Source organism: Alligator sinensis, unplaced genomic scaffold, assembly GCF_000455745.1.
Source record: "Alligator sinensis unplaced genomic scaffold, ASM45574v1 scaffold2759_1, whole genome shotgun sequence".
NCBI lineage: Eukaryota > Metazoa > Chordata > Crocodylia > Alligatoridae > Alligator > Alligator sinensis.
Genome location: NW_005844408.1, coordinates 949 through 6,410, shown reverse-complemented (window position 1 = coordinate 6,410; position 5,462 = coordinate 949). Strand labels below are relative to the sequence as shown.

Here is a 5,462-nt window from a genome sequence, read left to right as displayed (position 1 = left end):
GGGGCTTGCTGGCATCTCCTGTTTCTTAGCTCACAAAACAAGTAACGCAGAGAAACATTAAAAAATATATATTTTTTAAGACTATTGCTTATGAGTTGCATACCACCCCTAGTATCTCTATTTCCCAATACCCTCCCAATATCTCCCTGTGCCCCCAGCATCTCCCAGTATGACCCAGTGCCCTCCCACTATCTCCCAGTGTCTCCCAGTATGTCCCAGTGCCATCCTACTATGTCCCAGTGCCCTCATAGCATGTGCATGGCAAATCAAGGCATGTCCTTGGTGTGTGGAGGCATGTCCTGCCACCTCTGCAATCCCCTGTGCTCACACATCCTATACATCTCATAGATTTAATAGATTTCTAGGGTTGGAAGGGACCGGGTAGATCATCTGGTCCGACCTCCTGCTCCAGGCAGGAAAGAGCGCTGGGCCCTGCAAATGTGATCCTTTTGATTTTTTCTAAGGTCTTGCTGAGAATAGAGGTGAGGCTAACTGGGGTTAAGTAACCCCAGCCAGATGCCTGTCTAAGCGCTTCTTGAACACCTCCAAGGTAGGGGAGAGCACCACCTCCCTTGGGAGCTCATTCCATATTTTGGCAACCCTCGCCATAAAGAATTTCTTTCTTATGTCCAGTCTAAGCCTATTCTCCTTCAGTTTGTGGCCATTATTTCTGGTAACCCCACGGGATGCCCTGGTAAACAGAGTGTCTCCTATTCCCTGCTGACCCCCCGTGATGAGTTTGTGGACAGCCAGAAAATCGTCTCTCAGGCTCCTCTTGTGGAGAGCACTGTGTGCGCCATGTTTTAAGAAGATTGGTGTAGGGGTTTGGGGGAACTGCACCCCAAATTCCTGAAAGCCAAACGCATGTCATGGCTGTGTGTTACAACACAGGGGGGTCAAAACTGCAGGGGTGGTAGCTCTTACTGAGGCCACAAAGCCTGCCAGCGGTGTGTGTCCTAGACCAGGCCTGAGTACGTGCTGGGCCAGCCGTGTGTGTCTCACTGGGGCACTCTGTCATTTGGGGCCCTGCACCCCAAGCTGCTGACAGGCAAAACTCATGATGTGGGTGGGTGACGCTGTGTCTGTGTTAAGGTGCGCCCTTCCTGGTGCTGGGGCCTCTGCACAACACGGCAGTGTGCCCCACTGAGGCCTCCTCCTCCCCTACAGCCTCACGCCCAGTCCTCCGCTCTACCTGATGTCACGACCCAATTAAGCAGTGCCCATGCCACTAGCAAGAGATACCATTCAAAACATTTTCACTCTGCATACTAGAGTCAACTAAGGGTTAAAAAGAAATCTTGGCCGGTAACAACCTTTTGCTCTGTGTGTCAGCAAAAAGAAATTTATGGCTGCGTCACTAACAAGAAACGAAACTTTTGCCTTCTGTGCTGTACAGAAATCATTATAATTGGTCAGAGTAAGAGGGGAGTAGCCCTGCAATAAAACCCTACCGAAGACCGCTATATAATTGGAGATTTTAATTAAATTTATGACGTGGCATAAAACAATTGGTTATTACACAAACAAAACCCTGCTGCACTTCCGCCAAGAAGAAGAAGACGACGAAGAAGAAGAAGAAACTCCATACGCACCTTGGAGTAAATCCGACAATCTGATCAATTGTCAACGCCTTCCCGTCACGACCTCCCTGACGTACCCTTCACCTGCATGCTCGATAAGCCGTAACCCGCCGACCGCCGGCCCGTATATATATATCTGCAGACCGACCTAACAAACTCTAAGCTGTAACTAACTAAGTATCTCTGACCCCCGTCTTTCGCCACCTTGACAGTGTAAGTAAACAATCTTGCTTTGCAACCGATAAGCGTCTGTGCCTAATTCCACTCCAAGCGTCACAAGTACCCGCCTGACGGGCCCCTAAGGCCCCGGACCCCTCGCTGCAGTACGCGGCAGCGACACCTGACAGCAGGTGCAATAACTCAGCTGGCTCAACACCAGTAGCATCAGCAGCATCAAAGGTACCCACACAGAACCACAACTGTCACAGAGCCTGTCGTTTCATACAGGAATTGATAAAGATGTTGTGTTGTGTTGTATTGTGTTGTGTTGGACATATGATGTTATTCATGGTGTGTGATGGCTTATCTTGTGTTTTTATGTCTATATGTGTATTATGAAAAAAAAGGAGTACTTAAAAAAATGTGTCTTTCGAAGCTTTAGTGTTGCAAACCCCTTTGTCTGGCTGAGGAAGTACCTGCAGTTGGAGAAATCCAGTCATTGAAAATGGAAATGGAGGTGTCGGGGGGGAGGGACAGGCTGGAGTGGGGGAGGGGGGAAGGGGGTGTAGGAGCGCAGGTAAAAGTGCAGAGGTGCCTGGGCTGTCAGGTGTCCGGCCGGGCGCAGTGTGCCAGAGCTCCACTGTGTGCATTGAGTCCAGGAGTTTCTGTACCGACTGCCCAGGAGGCTGATGGAGTACAGTCCACAGGCTGTACTCCACCAAAACCACCACCAAAAGGTGGTTTGTACAGTCAAACACGCACCTAACCTCATCACCAGAACTGAAGCCACCTTCCTACAGCTCAAAACACAAAACCTGCCAACTCTCTCCTGTACCCCACAACCTGCCCACCAGAATCTAGCAAAGACAACAAAACCCAACTCCCCGTGGGGGCACACTCCTCACCAGAACAACACTCTGCCTCCAGTCTCTCAGGCCTGACCCTGAGAGGGAACAAATTACAATGCAAACCACTTTTCAGAGCTGGGCCTATGAACTGAGGCCAGGCGTATGATCTGGGCAGCAGCCACACTCATCCTGCGCTGCCAACTCAGTCACTTCGCCCTGCGCCAGGGTGGGGGCAGGTCCCACCTGGCAGGAGCCACATTTGGTGCCTGCCCGTGGGGCAGCAGCAGCAGCCGTGGGAGTGGCATGGGAGCAGAGCAGGGCGCGGAGCGGTGGCACCGACTGGAGCAGCCCCCGCTGGCTGCAGCCTTTGGCCAGATGTGGCTGCACCTCGTGGCTCAGCCCACACCGCACCCCCTGCCTCGGACCTGCTTACACGAACGGGCCCTGAGGGGCCTGGAGCTGGGACTTCGTCCCAAGCTGGTCACACAGGGACAGGTACCACTGCTGGTGGAACCTCCCTTCAGCTCTGGCATCTGCCCCTTGGAGATCAGCCCCCAACACGTCTTCTTTTAGGTGGCGTCTGGCAGCAGTGTGGGGCCCATGGGCTCAGCTCTAGCCCGCTCCTGACCAATGCTGGGGAGGTGGGGAGGGGGCTGAGCCAGGGGACTGGATGCTCCCTCCCATCGGCTGGTGCTGGGCTGCACCACCGGGCTGCAGGGGATGTCCAGGGGTCTGCCCAGGGCGGCTGTGGGGGTGTCCGGGGCTGCTCAGAGCAGGCTGCAAACACCTTTACCTTGTTTTACCTTTTGTCTTTCTAATTTCTCCCTATTTACACTTTCACTGATATCCTGCCACACTTATAGCTTCTCTCACTCCTTGGAGTCTCAGACCAGCAGAGACTTCCTATGCTTGAAGAAGGGTGACTGCGCCTGAAAGCTTGCCAAGAACTTGCTTCCAACTACTCAGTTGGTCTAATAAAATATACTGCATCTTCTCAAAGAGCCTTGCCTTTCTAACGCAGGGCTCTTGGCTTGGGTGAGCCCGGGCAGAATTGTGTACTGCCCGCCCCACCCCCATGACAGAGCTCAGCCCCTCCAGCAGCACACTCAGCTTTAAAACCAACACCTCCCCAGCCCACTGCCCCCAAAGCACACACAGCTGTAGGTGGATTAGGTCCACTCAGGTCCCCAACACCCCTTCTCTCCACCAGGCCTATACGCAAGATGCCACCATCCCCTTGGGGTGGCCCTGGCCTGTTTTCAGTCTCTTTGCTTTGGGGGCATGGACTCAAGTTCCTCCATCCGGTGACCGCAGTGCCTTGATTTGAAGTGAGCACAGGACAGGAGTGGTTGGAGGGGACCTGCTCCTGTCAGCAGCCCCGCGGCAGTGCTGACAAGCCCTTTGCTGCACAGCTGGGTTTAATTTGAGACCTTGCAGTGATCTCTGCCCATGTCCACACAACAGGGTCTCCCTGGGGTTTCTCATTTATCCTGTGAAATGAAGACTGCTCTGTGGTTGAGGTGGGGAGGAGGGGAGGAGACAGTACTTCTCCTTTGCCAAGGTGTAACTTTACTTTCTGTATAAAAGGACGTTTGTGGTCATTTATGCCTGACTCCATTGAAAAATCCCTCCATGGGGAGTGGTACAGAGTCAACACCCTTTCTGTAATAATCCCCAGAGTTTTGCTGCAGACAAAAAAAAAAAAAAAAGAAAGAAAGCAAAGGGAGGCAAGGGGGCTAGAAAATAGAAAAGGGCAGTGATGCAAAGGAGAGGTCATTCAGGATGGAAAGAGCTGCGCTGTGGAGACACTCAATTTTGAAATGAAATGTAGATTTAATGTCCAGGGTGCTGCATCCAGCTTTGAACTTCCCTCTCATTGTCTCCTCCCCTTCTCTTTCTGCCAAATGTATTTCTCAATGGACAGCAAACCTTGTTTGTGAAGACTGAAATAAAATTAAGGTATTAAATATGTGGGGGTTCTCTTTCTTGGACCTTCCATTTTCCCTGCTGGACAAGGCATGGGGTGAAGGTTGCACTTTTGTTGTTCTGTTTTTCATTTGTAGCATGCTCTCCGTGCTATTGAAATAATCTAGAGGAGTAAATCTCAGCCAGGGTGATTGGCCACCCAGGAGTGCCATAAGATTTTTTTTAATGGTGTCACACAATATTAGTGCTGCTAATTGTGTATACATCTGCATATGAATCATAAATAAAATGCAGAAGTTTCAGAAAGGAATCAATAACATAAATAAATTGCGGATTTACTCTGCCATGTTTGCTTTGAAATATCTGTTGGATTTTTTTTAATTCAAAGAATAATAGAAAGTTGCAACAAATGAGCTTGTTGGTCAAGGATTACCTCAGTCTGCTAACATGAGTATTGTATTCACCTGCATTGGCTGGGAATTGAACCCAGGTCTCCTACATGGCAAGCAGGAATTCTACCATTGAACCACCAATGCTTGAAGCTGTAAAGCATCTGATCAGGCCATGGAAAAGAAAAGTGATGGTGACTCTTCTCTCCATTCCAGTTCACTCCAAGGAGAAACAAGCCAAAGGTTTTGGGAGCTCTTCAATGCCATGGCCCAAAGCTGATCAATAAGCCCTGGCCAGAACTGAAAGAAACAGCCTGCATTGGAAAAGAGGGGAAATGTCACCATGGGGAAGTGATTGAGCCACCTTTGGTGTGTTTGTTTCTTTGTCTTTGCTTGCACAAGGACCCCAAATCCCTTTCTGAGCTCCTGCTTTCCATGCAACTCCCTCCTTTGCTGGGCTGGGTGCTGGGGGGATCTTGACCTGCAGTGATTAAAATAATCCGAGAATGTGGGCGCCCAAGAGGGGCTGGATGGGCATAGCAGACACCCGCATGTGTGGT

The 5,462-nt window shown here is 50.7% G+C and overlaps 1 non-coding gene across 1 annotated transcript; it reads right to left on the bottom strand.

The window, feature by feature from the left end:
* Positions 1 to 4,978: 4,978 nt before the first annotated feature.
* Positions 4,979 to 5,049, bottom strand: TRNAG-GCC. The gene has a single exon. It is a non-coding gene; the product is annotated as a tRNA-Gly (tRNA).
* Positions 5,050 to 5,462: the final 413 nt, after the last annotated feature.